The sequence below is a fragment of the Ambystoma mexicanum genome, chromosome 2p, assembly GCF_040938575.1.
Source record: "Ambystoma mexicanum isolate Mex_15411 chromosome 2p, UKY_AmexF1_1, whole genome shotgun sequence".
Classification (NCBI taxonomy): Eukaryota; Metazoa; Chordata; class Amphibia; order Caudata; family Ambystomatidae; genus Ambystoma; species Ambystoma mexicanum.
The window spans coordinates 429007715-429025951 of record NC_090923.1 but is presented as its reverse complement, the minus strand read 5'-3'; positions in this window follow the sequence as shown (position 1 = coordinate 429025951).

Genomic DNA, 18237 nt, shown 5'->3' with positions numbered 1-18237 from the left:
CAAATAAGAGGGTATCCAGAAATGGATTTGATCATTGCCCGTAACAAGACCGACGCACAAGAACGTCAGCAATTATTAGTGAAAAAACCTATGAAAGACAGTCCTGAATTGATTTTTGTCACTAAATATTCTATACAAAGCAAGCAAATCAAAGCGATAATTCACAATAGATGGAATGTTCTTTCCAGTGACGAACGAACTGCAAATTTGTTTCCTACTCCACCTACATTTGCACATCAAAAGAGCAGTAATTTACGGAATCTGTTAGTTAACACGAAAGACAAGATACCCACAACGAGACCTGATAAATTCCCTGGAACGCATCCATGCATGAGTTGCGGGAACTGTAACAATGTTATAAAAGGGAACACAGTTACACACCCACGAACAGGCAAAAAACTCACGTTGAGACAACATGCTACATGTCTTTCAGATAATGTAATTTATGCAATCAGATGTCCCTGCGGGAAATACTATGTTGGAGAGACCTCACGTAAGATCCGCATTAGAATTAATGAACATAAGTCTAACATCAGAAACAAGAACAGAATGTCAGCCGTTGCTAGGCATTTTAACGATAATGGACATACAGTGAGCCAACTGAGATTTTTGGTACTTGAAGTAATGCCTCAGAAAAGCCAATCTCGAGACATTAAACAATGGCGAGCACAGAAAGAAGCTTATTGGATTGACAAGCTCGATTCACTATCACCGAATGGGATGAACGAGGAACTTGACCTCAGCTGTTTCCTTTGATGCATGAGTGGTTACATCATGAATTATCACGATTGAGTATGCAATATGCTTCAGTAAGTTCAGCAACACAGTGACCACACCGAAGATCAACCTTAACCTCAATTTATTTCTTTCTACTCACGTTTGTGATGAGCTGTATAAACCAACGTTGTGTGTAAAGAATCTCACATATATCTTACATGATCTGTCCTGTCCGTCTTTTGTTTTCAATTTTATTTTATTTTTTACTTATCTTCTATTCTAGGTAATTGTAATGAGTTTCCAATTTTGTCTCATTCTCACTCCTTTCCTCTTTTTAGGTAATTTCAATTTGTTTCATTTTCTTTTTTCAGTTGAGTTTTTCTGAGGGTATTCCTTGATCAACATCTAGAACTTCTGCCGTTCACGGTTTGCTCCCTCTCGTTTTCACCTCAACTTGAGGTTACTATTGACTTTGAGCGGAAGACATTTTCTATTACCGGCCCCACTTACCTGGTTTTAGCACTTCTTTACCGTTCCCAATCAGCTAAGTATCGGTTTTTACATCACATGAGCAAATTGAGTAGCGCCTTATTTCGAGCTGTTGATATTACCGATTGAACATTTTTAATATATATTTTTTCGGTTTGAGTAGGTGTACTACAACATTGAAGCTAATAGCGCACTCCATTACGTTCTAACATAATACTATACTGCCCATTAGCAGCCTCTTCACTATGGCTGCCGCAATTACTACGGCTTTCTGACATTTCCTTAGCAACAGAAGGTAAACAAGTATAAGTATCAGGTACGCGCAAGGCGCGCTCCTGTGGCGTCCACCTCGGATTCACTCGTCTGTCGTTGCTGGGTAAGATACTTTCTCTTTCTGGAATCTGTACATTAGCATTTGGATACACTTGGGCTCTGCTAGCTTAACACGTATCAATGAGTTAAACACCGTGGTGCAGGTCTCTTTCAGACCGAGTCTGCACGTGGTGAGCATAGCGTAGACGAATACTTCAAGATTTGCATTTATGCTGTGTTTTACGGCAAGGTTAGTGTATAGTTATCTATACAACTTCACTAAATCACAGAGAAAGAAATAGCCCATTGTTCATTCTTTGTCTCTTTTGCTATCTTTTCTTTTATTTCTATTCACCTTGATACTTCATCATCATGGGGATTTGACAATATGCAACAACACAAACGTTACGGCTTTGCACGTATGTATTGTTTCTTTTCTCCATGCGATACAATGTTGATACATATTTATGTCTCACATACACACTATCGATCACGGTCTGGACACGTGTTTATGTCTTTACACGCATATAATTGTTTGCATCTTTGGTCACCAATTTGGAACATGTATACTCGTTGAAAACGGGGACTTACTCCCGGCATATTGGAACACTGCAACCACGATAATGGACTTGCTGACTGCTCTGTTTACCTGCTTCTCCATGCATTTGTTTATGAATTAACTTGATGAATGATGCTTTTTTCTCAACTATTGCTGTTTACACGTAATTAATTGTGGGTAACAGATTTGCTTGTTGGTTTATTTTTGACAATCGAATCATAGCACTTTGAGTAAGAGCAGGCCGTGACGAAGGAATTCATTTTCCGAAATGCATTGGCCATTTTTTGAGCTCACCCTGCACATCTGCTTTCACTAAGATGTACAATCGCTAAATGCTATATATTAAGCTAAGAATAAATAGCCATACTTTGCAACAATTTGATGAAAACTGGCTATTTCTTTTGATCAAATAACATAGAATTGGCACACCACGTTGTGGTGATTGGTAGTGCAGCCCGCATCGCTGGCTTAACGGCCTTGGTCCATACCCCCTGTTTCGTCGTGTGCCATTCCACGGAGGCACCTTTCCAGCGGGTTTGCACACCACCTTTAATTCCATTTAAGTCAGATTTACTATTAGTATTACACTATAAGTGCTGGTGGTGCACGTACACTATATACATTTCGTTCTCATCTCCATCCTTGGATTTACCTGTACGTAGCACACCTCAACTAACATGTCATATGAAGAAATCGAGCATATTACAGACAACAGAGCTACAACGCTGGGTTTTTCGGCGGAAGAAGCAGATGCGATAAAGGGTCTCATCAAAGAAACTATACGCACCCCTGGAGGTTCTGACCCGCACAGCAAGATTAAACAACTACAATACAACGTCAGAAAGTTAATCAATAGCAAATTGCATGCAGTAACATTGAGCAGGTATTATAAAGCACAAAGGATACCCAGAGGCCTTCGGATCCCATTACGAGCAACACTCTGTAAGGAAAATAAGAATTTTGTCGAGAAATGGGAACAAATCCTCAATAGATGCTCCTTGGATCTGATCCTACTGACCATACAAGAACTATCAGGTAACATTGAACAATTCGAGAAGGAAATTGAGAGCCTTTCAAAAGATATTACTGAGATCACTGATGCTGAGTCTTTTGCTGAGATTTTAGCTGATATTAATAAGAAGCTTGAGAGTTATCAAGAAGATTTAGAAGCCCGAAAAATACGAAAGTTTCGTCGTGACACGTTTGACCACCTAAATAACGAGGTCTACACTTGGGCTGATAAATACCAACAACAGGGCACACGGCCATATAAAAACGCAAGTGGCAACAGGCTCAGACTCCGATATCCCCGAGCAAGAAGAGAGAGCGACTGCAGATCCCCAACCAGCCAGCACATCAGCGCAAGAAACCAGACCAACACAACCGAAACGCACAACTAACACTGTTTTTTAAGACAGAGGAAGAGGACAAGGAGGGGGAGAAAGAGGAAGTCAAAGGATGCAAACAAGGTTGCAAACGAATCGCAGTTAGTGGTTAACTTGTCAAAACGAACTCTATCTACTCGTGAGATACAAACCCTTGAGAAAGGACTCAAATTTGTACCTACTTACAGTACTAATAAGTTCCAAACGGAAATTGAATTATTCAAACTTGTTTGCAAATTAAAACTAAAGACATTTTTTGCAGGAAATACCCCGCCAGCTACAGTTACAGCATCTGAGTACATTGAATTTAAACCGAGCAGTACCTTTTGTCCACCAATAAAGGTACCGGCAATAGACACTTTTCAAAAAATGGTACTCAGTGATCTGAAGAAAATGCAATTTCGAGCACCTAAAAGATCTAACTTGAGCAGAGGCGAACTATCACAAATACGCAATCTGTTTAGCGATGACTCAATAGTCATCCGTCCCGCTGACAAGGGCGGAGCTATGGTGATCCAAGATGCATCACAATATCATTTAGAATGCTTACTTCAACTATCAGAGTCTAACACATATAGACTATTACCGCAAGATCCTACACCAGAGACCAAAAGAAAGCTAGCAGAAATCCTAGACAAAGCAGTGGAAGATGAATGGATTAGCACCAAAACGAGAGCATATCTTTTTACTCCATATCCAGTAATGCCTCATTTGTACACTCTGCCGAAAATCCACAAAAGCATGACTAACCCACCAGGAAGACCAATAGTGGCAGCCAAGAGGAGTTTGTTGCAACCACTTGGAACGAACATAGACTTTTTTCTCCAACCAATTATTCAAACTACAAGTACGTACGTTAAAGACACGACACATTTTCTCCAAATACTAGACACTATTTCCCTTACTTCAGAAGACATTCTATTCACGATTGATGTGGTCAGCCTCTATACCAGCATTCCGCACGACCTGGGACAACAAGCAGTAGAAGCCCTCCTACTTAGAACAACTGAGATCGGAGCCAATAAAGAATTCCTTCTCATTCTGCTTGATTTCATTTCCAAGAATTCTTTCTTTAAATATGATGGTAAATACTACAACCAAGTATCAGGAACGGCGATGGGAGCTACTATGGCACCCGGGTACGCCAATTGCTTCATGCATCAATTTGAAACAACACATGTATTGTCTAATCCAAGATGGAAACATCAGCTGAAAACATGGATCAGATATATAGATGATATTTTTGGCGTATGGACAGGGAGCAAGCACGATCTTCAAGAATTCCTCAGTTTCCTCGACAGTATAGACCAACGCATTCAAATTACATTAGATATAGGCAACACTAATGTTCATTACCTTGACGTACAAACGGTCATTCAAGCAAATAGAATAACCACTACACTTTATACAAAACCTACAGATCGAAACAACTTATTACATCGACTTAGTTTTCATCCTGCCAAGACTCTGCAAAATTTACCTTACGGACAGATGTTAAGGATTAAAAGAATAGTTAGTGATCCCGAGGATTGTCACCTACAATTGCAGAAGTTACAAGAACGATTGCAAATAAGAGGGTATCCAGAAATGGATTTGATCACTGCCCGTAACAAGACCGACGCACAAGAACGTCAGCCATTATTAGTGAAAAAACCTGTGAAAGACAGTCCTGAATTGATTTTTGTCACTAAATATTCTATACAAAGCAAGCAAATCAAATCGATAATTCACAATAGATGGAATGTTCTTACCAGTGACGAACGAACTGCAACTTTGTTTCCTACTCCACCTACATTTGCATATCAAAAGAGCAGTCATTTACGGAATCTGTTAGTTAACACGAAAGACAAGATACCCACAACGAGACCTGATAAATTCCCTGGAACGCATCCATGCATGAGTTGCGGGAACTGTAACAATGTTATAAAAGGGAACACAGTTACACACCCACGAACAGGCAAAAAACTCACGTTGAGACAAAATGCTACATGTCTTTCAGAGAATGTAATTTATGCAATCAGATGTCCCTGCGGGAAATACTATGTTGGAGAGACCTCACGTAAGATCTGCATTAGAATTAATGAACATAAGTCTAACATCAGAAACAAGAACAGAATGTCAGCCGTTGCTAGGCATTTTAACGATAATGGACATACGGTGAGCCAACTGAGATTTTTGGTACTTGAAGTAATGCCTCAGAAAAGCCAATCTCGGGACATTAAACAATGGCGAGCACAGAAAGAAGCTTATTGGATTGACAAGCTTGATTCACTATCACCGAATGGGATGAACGAGGAACTTGACCTCAGCTGTTTCCTTTGATGCATGAGTGGTTACATCATGAATTATCACGATTGAGTATGCAATATGCTTCAGAAAGTTCAGCAACACAGTGACCACACCGAAGATCAACCTTAACCTCAATGTATTTCTTTCTACTCACGTTTGTGATGAGCTGTATAAACCAACGTTGTGTGTAAAGAATCTCACATATATCTTACATGATCTGTCCTGTCAGTCTTTTGTTTTCAATTTTATTTTATTTTTTACTTATCTTATATTCTAGGTAATTGTAATGAGTTTCCAATTTTGTCTCATTCTCACTCCTTTCCTCTTTTTAGGTAATTTCAATTTGTTTCATTTTCTTTTTTCAGTTGAGTTATTCTGAGGGTATTCCTTGATCAACATCTAGAACCTCTGCCGTTCATGGTTTGCTCCCTCTCGTTTTCACCTCAACTTGTGGTAACTATTGAGTTTGAGCGGAAGACATTTTCTGTCTATTACCGGCCCCACTTACCTGGTTTTAGCACTTCTTTACCGTTCCCAATCAGCTAAGTATCGGTTTTTACATCACATGAGCAAATTGAGTAGCGCCTTATTTCGAGCTGTTGATATTACCGATTGAACATTTTTAATATATATTTTTTTCGGTGTGAGTAGGTGTACTACAACATTGAAGCTAATAGCGCACTCCATTACGTTCTAACATAATACTAAACTGCCCATTAGCAGCCTCTTCACTATGGCTGCCGCATTTACTACGGCTTTTTGACGTTCCCTTAGCAACAGAAGGTAAACACGTATAAGTATCAGGGACGCGCAGGGCGCGCTCCTGTGGCGTCCACCTCGGATTCACTCGCCTGTCGTTGCTGGGTAAGATACTTTCTCTTTCTGGAATCTGTACATTAGCATTTGGATACACTTGGGCTCTGCTAGCTTAACACGTATCAATGAGTTAAACACCATGGTGCATGTCTCTTTCAGACCGAGTCTGCACGTGGTGAGCATCGCGTAGATGACTACTTCAAGATTTGCATTTATGCTGTGTTTTACGGCAAGGTTAGTGCGTAGTTATCTATACGACTTCACTAAATCACAGAGAAAGAAATAGCCCATTGTTCATTCTTTGTCTCTTTTGCTATCTTTTCTTTTATTTCTTTTCGCCTTGATACTTCATCATCATGGGGATTTGACAATATGCAACAACACAAACGTAACGGCTTTGCACGTATGTATTGTTTCTTTTCTCCATGCAATACAATGTTGATACATATTTATGTCTCACATACACACTATCGATCACGGTCTGGACATGTGTTTATGTCTTTACACGCATATAATTGTTTGCATCTTTGGTCACCGATTTGGAACATGTATACTCGTTGAAAACGGGGACTTACTCCCGGCATATTGGAACACTGCAACCACGATAATGGACTTGCTGACTGCTCTGTTTACCTGCTTCTCCATGCATTTGTTTATGAATTAACTTGATGAATGATGCTTTTTTCTCAACTATTGCTGTTTACACGTAATTAATTGTGGGTAACAGATTCGCTTGTTGGTTTATTTTTGACAATCGAATCATAGCACTTTGAGTAAGAGCAGGCCGTGACGAAGGAATTCATTTTCCGAAATGCATTGGCCATTTTTTGAGCTCACCCCGCACATCTGCTTTCACTAAGATGTACAATCGCTAAATGCTATATATTAAGCTAAGAATAAATAGCCATACTTTGCAACAATTTGATGAAAACGGGCTATTTCTTTTGATCAAATAACATAGAATTGACACACCACGTTGTGGTGATTGGTAGTGCAGCCCGCACCGCTGGCTTAACGGCCTTGGTCCATACCCCCACAACAGTTACTGTCTTGTCATTTCCGCTCTTTTGTTCCCCTTCTTCCAAGTTTGTCAGGTGTCCATTCGTCACTGTCCCCATCACTCCATTTGTCTCCTAATAACCCTTCATCTGAGGCTCTGTCTACCTCATCACCTTCATCATTCTTTTTCGTTTCTTCCTCGTCGTCCTCCCCATCTAATTTGAATGTTATTCTTCTCAATACCCATTCTCGCTTATCCCCCTTGCTCGTCTTCCTCACTTCCTCCTCGGCCACCCGTTCTGCCTCACTAACGCATCCACCTGTTGGCGCGTATTGTTTTCAATGTCTGCTAGATATTTTCATTCAGCCCGCATGTGCACCTCCTCTTTGTGCTTCTTTCTCTTTTTCCCCCATTGTTTTCCCCTGATCTCCCTTTGAGGTTCCTGCCGAGGGTTAGTGTACCCTGCGTCTGGTCGCAAGGTGGGATATAACCATCGGGCGGGGGCAGTGAGCTCAGTCTGCCCTCTTGCATGGTCTCTTCTTCTTCAATTTTTTCTCCTTAGTCTCCTCATATAATTTCCAGAGACCCAATATGTTTTGCCTGTTTTTTACATTAGAGCCTATATATTTCGTTAATGGGTACGAGAACATATTCTCTATTTTACTGTCAAATGTCCCTTCCCCTGGCCATGCATATAAACACTTCCCTGCAGTGTCCCGACCCAATGAAAACTGTATTTTAATATTTTATCATGATACTTGGTCAATTTACGGCACATGTGTTCTACGGGGCTGTTCACATAAGCCATTATTTCTTTTCTTTTTTATTCTACTACCCTGCGTTCCCCCCTCCTTCTGTTCTCCCAACTCTTCACCTTTTGTATTTCCATTCACTCCTCTCAACTTCCACTCCGACCTTCTCCACAAGCCCGACCAGACACTCCACTCTCTTGCAATTGCCCTCTCTACAGGCCCAACCACTCACTCAATGTCAGTACTTATCAGTTCTCTTCACAGGCTCACCGTTCCCTATGTTAGCGCAAGAATATCCAGTGTAAAACCATGTATAACTGGCACACTACCGCCAGACCAGCACCACCAGGGATGGCGGCCTGGATACTCTTAGCGGTCTGGGGAGGACTGAGATCTTGATGGGGCCTCCAAAAATGTAGTCAGGGGTCTACCAATTAGAGTATAATAAAAACCATGTACTCAAAAATTAGAGCAAACACCGGCCAAGAAGCAACGCTATTTATTACAGCTGGGTGACCACAAATTAAACAGACGTGTGCATAGGCTCTAATCGATAGACTGACATCTGAATGGAATCCGAACAGTAGTTTTATACCAAAAAATACCAATTGCCGTAAATCCACTGAAACATTTGCAAGCCAGAGAATTTACTTTTTCTAGGTTTCCCAGAAATTTAATTGGTTAGTGGGCATCACCTCCTTGAAGTTTATGTTGAATTGTTAAGCGTAATTGAAGCAAACAGTTTAACAGTTTTCCCATTACAATGCCTCCACATGTGGTACCACATTTATTCACATCCCACCCTGGGACAACTTGTTATTACTGAGGTACCATTTGTGCTGACCACCAGAACTTTAATTTAATACACTGCCATTGGTCAGCAGCATTGAGAACAGAACATGAGACACCCTGCAGCTGCTGGGAAAGGGGACATTCAAACAATACCTGTTGAATGATGACCTTTGCGAACTCTGTGACAGATACCGGAGGCTGGCCACCTCGTCAGAGCTCAAGAACTTACCGTCTGATTGGTTCTCCCAGGAATGCCACTCAGTCCAGTGTTCCCTTCCAACAGCCGCCTGCCAATGGGCATCGGCAGTCATGTGCACTGGTACAGAGCCACCCTCCATGCGGCCATGTAGGGCGGCAAGTTTGGCTGACCGCTCTGTAATGACATCACCATGTTCTGGTTATGTTGTTTTTCTCATGAGAAGTAGCTTAAGCCCCACCCCGCTTTGCAAATACCGGTCATGTTGATCACGTGTTTCAGAATGAGGTTTCCAAGGTCCAGCCCGCCCTGAGGGATTTCCCACTATGTGTGCTTAGGCTGGTGATATTTTTATCCTTCCCCTTCTTTAGCTAATCATAGAACAGTGTCTTTGACTGTGTGTACACCCAATGCATCATTACCCCCTACCTTTAATGGTGAAGCCCTTTGTATGGGGCGTCTGTGGCTTAGAATACCTGTGCCATTTCACGTGCAGCTGCCACCACTGCCCACCTTCTTTACTCTTGCAGTTGGTTGGTGCATCCCCCTGTCTAGCGCTGAATCAGCACCTTTAACACAATACTGTGTGTGGTAACCTAAATATACCCATAGAAACACACATCATCTTCTAGGTTTGGTCATGAGCTGCTTACCAGGGGGAACCATGCACGTATTTAATGACATGGATTAGAGGGAATTGTTCAGTCCCTTCCCTCACACATGTGAATGCCGCAATCACCATGTTTAACAGAATAAGTTATGGTTCTACACATTCGATTATTACACAGGTGCTCAGTGAACAACTGAGAAAAAAAAACATATACAAACAGATGAAAGGCTTCACACTTAGGCCCCTAGTTAATCAAATGGGTCTTAGCCAGTGCACCTTAACAGTGAATGCTGTCATATTCATTTGGGACTGCTTCAAGTGGGCCTGCCTACTAATGCATGGTCATCACACAAGTTAGATGATGTGGCTTGAATCCACTGTTCAGTCAAAATGATTGCTTTTAAATCCAAAATTCAGCCTCTTTGGCACGCTCACACAACAATTGCATGGAGGTCCACAGCAGTGGAGATTCTGATCTTATAGCACATGCCAAGGCACTAACGTAGATTGAATCAGCGTTAGCAGATTTTGGCACCATGCCGAGAGGGGGCTGGCGGGGTGCCAGGCACAAATTTAATCTTTTGCCTTTCAAGCCTTCAATATGATCTTTATGTCACTTAGCTGTCGCCGTAAGCTCAACAGAATTAAATTCATTCACCAGACTGTTCACCACTTTGCAACCATGCTAGGTTCTAGTAGTCCGTGTGATTCGGACACATTTCTTTTGCTGTGCCTCGGCTAACACGACCAAAACAAGCATTGGCAATGTCAATCATCGTTTTGCCGTTTACTGAGGTTACTTGCATTTATAGATACCAGGGTGCAATGAGGAGGGTTTTAAAGGCAGATGCGATAAGGGGCGCATGTGTGCAAGAGAATGAGAAGGAAGGAGAATATGATCCCAGATAGTAGCATTTCATCTAATATTAGCTTCACACATGCACTGTGTCCTCCCAGTCCTCTCATTAATCCAGATTTTCACTCTTTCGTGGAGATCACGACTGATGGATTATTAAAATGGGTTATGGCGTTAACCTTCCCTAACATTTGTTTTACATTTTAGCTAGTGAGATTTCATATTGTTTTATCTTTGGCCTGCAAGTGTAAACAATGAAATATTTAAGCAATATGACCATCGCGGCGGGGGCATTACTGACTCAATTAATACCCCGGGGCCCATAGTGATTGGCCCGAGCGAAGCGTACGAAGGCCCCGGGGCATTACCAGAGTGGGTAAATCCCCCGTCGCGAGGGTCAGATTGCTTTTAGTACCCCGGCCTACAAGATTTCCTCGACCGGGGCACTAAAAGCATTTTTGTTCTGTCCCGAAACGTTTCGGGACAAAAACAAAAAATAAAGACCAGGAAAATGGCCGCCGGGAAAGGGAAAATGGAGTCCGTTTTCCCTTTCCATGGTGGCTATCGGGAGTGGACGCGCTGGAAACAGAAGTGTTTCCAGCGCGTCCGCTCCCAAAAAAAAAAAGGAGAAGAAGGTAAGTGAGGTTGGGAGAGTGGAAGGGAGGGAGCGGAAATAAAAACGCACTTGCGCCCCCAGCGGGGGACGATGGAAGCCTCCAGCCATGTGGAGGCGTAGAGTGGGGATGGCCCCGCTCCGAGTCTCCACATGGCTGGAGGCTGCCATCGTCCCCCAATGAGGACAAAGGAGCAAGAAGGTAAGTGGGATGGGGAGGGCAGGGAGGAGGGAGGAAAGGGGAGGGAAAACAAAACAAAAAACCTTACCTGAGTCCCCGACGGGGGGCGAAGGCAGCCTCTCAGCCATGGGGAGGCTTGGAGCGGGGATGGCCCCACTTCAAGCTTCCTCATTGGCTGAGGGGCTGCCACGCCCCCTCGCCATGGACAAGGAGGCTGGAATCCCGGCCGAGAATAGAGGGATTCTTGGCCGGGTAATGGCCCGGCGAGAGCCAATCAGAATGCGTGTTGCATTCTGCTTGACTCTCGCCAGGTACTAAATGATCTAATTCTATGCTGCCCAATCTAAAAAAAGTTGAGACTTTTAATTCTAAAATACAAAATATTTTTACAAAACAGCTTGTTTCCTTTCCCAGAGAGTGGGGTTCAATTGTTGTATTTTGGAATCATTCAACTGGGGTGTTCTCGTCCCTTCAAGAATCTGACAGCAAATGGTGTGCACATTAAAACATACAGCAACACAACAGCGCCAGATTCCATCATGCCCAATGAGCAGGGCAATGCGAGATTCCTTTATGTCCAGTTAGCACGATGAAGCCTGCTTCCATTGTTAAAGCACCTCAAGGTCCCACTGCACATGGGCAGCTTGGCCATCATAGCATCCAAAGTTTAAATAGAAGCGTGGGCTGCAGGAGGGGAGCTATTGCATATAGTGAATCAGCAGACACCATTACAGCAAACATCACAATCCCAAACCCAAACTTCGAGATCCCTTCCAGGTCCAGAATTACCAGAATTGCCCCCAGCGAGATGCTCTGAACGTTCCTGAAAGGTCACATGAACAAGATACACTGGGGGGCAAAGACAGCTAAGGGAAGGAGCAACAGTGCATGCAGTATATAAAGTTCCAGTGGCAATAGAAACACTGCAGTGCTCAAAGACAGATACAACGGTGCTATGTCCCTACATCGCCAGTGTTTTTGCAATAAGTTTTTTGCCAACAGTTTTCCCACGGCCCCACTTTCCTATTATATAGTCCCTATTCCCCACCCTCCCACTCCTTATAGCCCCTTAACCACCCAATTCACCAACCCCCATAAACTCATTGAATAAAACACAGTTCATGTATCAACGCCATGCCGATAGAACACTCGTGAGTGATGGGCCTGGTCTGTAACTGAGTAACCTGATTCTAGCGAACCAAGAATGCAGTTATCACAGCCACCTGTAGAGTGAAGGACTTCAATCTCTGCAGCTACAACAGTGGCTGCAAGCTTTCTCCCTAGAAGTACCTACATAGAGTGTAAATGTTAATATGGCAGGGAGTTGTTTTTCCTTAATGGAAAGTGTAATCCATATAATCTTGTTAGAACGCCCAGATGAATTATTATCCCTCAATGTAAGTGCTATCTGAAGGTGGCGACAGCTTTACCGAGCCAGAGCCAAATACAAGGAACAATGTTGGCTCTGGGCTGCCATGCTTCCGCTCCTCCCCCTCGAATCATGCCTTTAAGCCCTGGTCTCACTAAGGCACTTGTCCACCATAGGCGGTGTCCAGGCATCGCTTTTGCTGTGGAGTGTGCTTAATAGATGAAGTCACTCAGCAAACTCACTTATGGACTGGCCCTGTGAGCCTGCACATCACAACACAAACACGTTTAGAGTACAAGTCTTCACCGCATACGCACAAACCTACCGATACCCACTGTTAGGCAAGATTGTATGCGGTACCCTTTGGGAGACTGCACCAACCTTGTCGTCTTGGTTATCGTTAACCCAACCTTTGGTATAAGCATGCACTACACAAGATGGTGGACTGACTGAGCAGTCTGGCTTATCTCAAGAGCCATCAATGTGAGCTATAGGGTTGTAATACAGAGGTTCACAGTGACAGTTATTCAAATAAACACTTATACACATGGTTTCTTGATTAAACAATTATTAATTTATTTAACAGTCAGTTGAATAATCCTTCTTTAGAAGGGAGCAAATACATGTAACACAAAAATATATTTCAAAATCCACACTCTCAGTTTCTTTAAATCAGTAGATACCCATTTGGGATGACACACAGACAATTCCTATACCCTGAGGTGTCTTACATAACTAGGACACTGTGGACATAGATATATCACTGGCACATTAAGAGCAATACTGAGGTTAGTGTCAAAAGAGAAAGAGGAGGGAATAAAACAATGGTTAACAAATATTCTTAAGCAGGTAAGTACTTTTGAATCCTCCAATGAAAAGTAAATTAAGCCTTTCCCAGCTACACAAGTTATCTATATGTGACTTTTTGTTGAGGGATGGTTAAAGCACAAAGTCAGAGATAAGAAGAGTCTTTCAGGGAGCCAGGACAGTCTTTGTAGAAAATGAAATCACTGTAGGGCCACAAACTGGGAGGCTTGCAAAGGGCAAAGCTGCAAGCAACTCTGCAAAAGCAGCCAAGTCTCAACTCAGAGCTAGCAAGGCTACACAACAAGAGGTAAGTATCCCTTGGTTTATAGTACCTTAGGTCTGAAGAAATTGGTTCCATCTGGCTTCTGTTCCAGTTGCAGTATAGCAGATCCTGTTGTTGCTGGGCCTCAGTCATGGGGACAAGAGGGAGGACATCTGGGGACTCCTGCACTACGGTTTGAAGGTCGGCGGCAGCAATGGGCAAACTTCAGATCAGTGGCACTTCGTAGTTTCAGATTTTCGTGAATAGTACCACTGCGGTTCTCGAATACCTTATGGGCTTTTCTCGCATCTGGGGCACTCTGTTGTGGTGGATCAGGCTAGGTCAGTCCTGCTTCATGGGAGTCGTCAGGATCTTCCTGGAGCTCGGGTCCGACTTAAAGACGGCACACTCGATTCCGGTGTTCCTCTCCCTGGCAATCGGTTCCTGCAGCAGCAATGGAAGTACAGCCAGCTCAGAGAGGATGTCCAGATGAGTTCGCTTTGGGGTCGATTGGTCCCAACCCAAGGGAAGAAGTCGTCTTTTGCAGGGCTTCTCTAGTCGAGGCGAATTTGGTGCTTCGGCACTGCAGCAGGGCTTCACTGTGCAAACCAATGGTCCAGTAGTTGCAGCAGGCGTCTCTTCCACGTTCTACTTCGGATTCCTTCGGCCAGTGGTCGACTCTGCCTTCCAAGCAGAAGACCTCACCTTTTATGCAGATTTCTCCCATTCATTTGCAGGCTAGCTGTCACTCACACAGCAGATGGCTGTAATTCAAAGAACGGCAAGTCGGCCAGTCGCTTTTGGGTGCATTCCTGTAATCAGGGGATTAAGCACAGGGAGTTTCGGGGACCTCCCTCGCTTCATGCCCTGCCAGACATGCTGGAGCCAGAGGCGGGCTTCAGCAGTGAACCCGCCAAAGACAAAACAAACATAGGGACCAAATCTGGTTTGGCTCGTAGAGTAAATCTCAAGAAGGACCTTTCCAACAAGAAATGGCGAAAAAAGAAGAGCGGTGCCTTTTTGACAAAATGGGCACCAATGGGTGCTTTACTGCAGCTGCAACCCACCGTAGAAACACACAACGGTAGGAAAAAGTAAACCCCTGCCAAAAGCGATTAACTGTAGAAAGGGTAACATAAAAATGTTACATGAGAAAATAAACTAGACCAAACGTAAACAGTCGAACTGCGCCACACCATGAAGTTCAAAAAGTACTAATGTACTGCTTTTTAATTCATGCACTGAACAGCCTGACACACGTGTTTCGAGCGTAGCTCTTCCTCTGAGGCATGAAGTCTTGTCCAAACTGAATCACAAATATGTGCAATATGCAATAATTCTGTTCCTAATCGAAGTCAGCACTGTAACTTAATATCCTGCAGTTGCAGATGCACAATAATTATAAGATCTGTAAGATCTGCCTTCTGGCCCAAAATGATTCAAAGGACTCCCTTTGAATCATTTTGGTCCGAAAGGAAGATCTTATAATTATTGTGCATCTGCAACTGCAGGATGGGATACATTACTCATCATAATCGTATTTCTGATGCTTGTATCTGCTTAGATTCACATGCTGTGCATAGGCCAACACCAAGTGGAAGCTGCAGAGTGTTAGTTTGTTTTTCGAAACTCAAAAATGGGCGTCGACACAGAGCGTGCCAGTAATACTATCCCTAGTGTGATGTCCCCTGTACCCATGATCCCTCACGCGTGTAGGACCCTCAGATTGTATTTTTTCTGACATGAGGTAGAATGAGGTGTAGCGTGAGTACAGATAATCCAAGCAGATAGATAGATAGATAGATAGATAGATAGATAGATAGATAGATAGATAGATAGATAGATAGATAGACAGATAAGACTACAAGCTTCCATGCACCTTCTCTCAGAGGGGAGGAAGGGCGGGCGTATGTGAATCTAAGCAGATACAAGCATCAGAAATACGATTACGGTGAGTAATGTATCCCTTCTGAGGCTTGTGGAATCTGCTTAGATCACATGCAGTGCATAGATTAGCGAGCAGTGTTAGAAGAAGGAGGTGGGATGTGAGACGGGTCATGAGCAAACAGGTGTCTTAGAACCGCTTGTCCCACTTGAGTATCTGTCTTGGAATGAGTGTCAATGCAGTAGTGCTGAGTAAAAGTGTGAATAGAGCTCCATGTAGCTGCTTTGCAAATGGTGTCAAGGGGTACATTTGCAATGAAAGCCAGAGTGGCCCCAGTGCCTCTAGTAGAGTGGGCTCTCGGCGTAAATGTTTTTTCTGAAAGGGAGTAACATAGCTGGATACAATTGACTATCCACTTTGAGATGGCATCTTTAGAAACACGATCCCCATCTCTGCCTGTAGCTACGGAGACAAACAGTTGGTCTGTTTTTCATAGCAGTCTGGTCTTGTCTAAATAGTAGAGGACCGCTCTTCGCACATCTAGAGTGTGTATTTCACCTCAGCAGAGCTCTTGGGTTCTTGGAAGAAGGCCGGAAGCTCAATGGACTGGTTAACGTGGAATTTAGAAATGAACTTAGGTGAGAACCTAGGGTGTGTTCGTAGAACCATTTTATCTTTATGAATGGTAAAGAAAGGATCCTGCACTGACAGGGCCTGAATTTCACTGACCCTTCTTATGGATGTAATGGCTACTAAGAAGGCAGTTTTATAGGTCAGATGTTTGAGACTGGCTTTATGCATGGGTTCAGATGGTGGGCCCATGAGCTTAGCAAGCACCACATTAAGGTCCCATCCTGGTGGTGGGTTTGAAATTGGAGGGTGGAGTCTCTTTACCCCTTCCATGAAGGCTTTAACCACTGGTACTTTCCACCACAAAACCTTGTTGTGGGAGGTGGTGTAGGCTGACAGCGCCGCCAGGTGTACCTTGAGTGAATTAAATACCAACCCTGCATCCAGCAGGTGGAGCATGTCAGTGACAATATTGGAAGGAGTGCAATCAATCGGGTTGATTTGTTTATTCTGGCACCAAATAACAAATCTCTTCCATTCATCAAAATAGCAGTGCCTCGTGTTTGGTTTCCTAGCTTCTTTAAGGATGTCCATGAAACTCTGTGGTAAGTTCAGATGTCCAAACACTATGACTTCAGGAGCCATGCTGCCAAGTTCATTGATCCGGGTTGAGGATGCACTGTTTGACCTTGCTGCTGGGATAGAAGGTTGTGCCAGCACGGGAGTCTGATGGGCTGGCACGCTGCTAGTCTGTGCAGGTGTGGGAACCACGGTTGTCTCGCCCACATGGGAGCAACTAGGATGAGCGTCATCGATTCCCTGTGCATCTTGTTGACCACCTTCCTCATGAGAGGGGTTGGTGGAAAAGCATAGGCAAACATCCCTGACCAGTTCATCCACAGGGCGTTCCCCTTGGAGTCTGGTTGGGGGAACCTGGATGCGAATCCTGGGCATTGTCTGTTTTTGCTTGTGGCGAATAGGTCTATAGTGGGGAAACACCACTATGAGAAGAGATCTTCTATGACTTCTCTGTGAAGACACCATTTGTGTTCTTCCGGGAGAGGATCTCTGCTCAAAGCGTCTGCTGTGAATTGAGATCCCCTGGAACATGTTTAGATAACAGGTAAATGTTCCGTCTAAGTGCCCATGTCCATATTTTCTTGGCAAGCTTGGACAGATTTGGCGAACGAGTCCCTCCCTGTTTGTTTATGCAAAACATTGCTGTTGTACTGTCTGTTAATATCTGTCCCGACAGGTTTAACAGGTGGGGTTCGAACGCTCAAAGTGCTCTGAAGACTGCCAGAAGCTCTAGCAGATTGATATGATTTTTGGCCACTGTGTGAGACCAGAGACCCTGAGCTGTGTGGTGAAGGAGGTGTGCTCCCCACCCTGACAGGGACACGTCTGTAGTGACGACAGCTTGTATCTCTGGGTCGTAAAAGGGGTTTCCCTTTGACAGGTTCTCTCTTGTCCACCAGTGAAGACTTTGTATCAGCGTTGGTAAAATGACCACTAGATAGTCCCACTGACCACTTGCCTGAGACCACTGTTTCGCCAACCATTCTTGCATGGGTCGAATGCGAAGGCGCGCGTGGGGGACCAGGTATATACATGACGCCATCATGCCTAGCAAACGCATTGCTTTGTGCACCCTTATCTGGCGACCTGACTGGTATTGAGGAATTTGCAGTAGTATATTCCGAAATCTTTCCTCTGATGGAAAGGCTAACCCCTCTTGAGTGTTTAGGACAGCTCCTAGGAACTGTTTGCAGGGGCT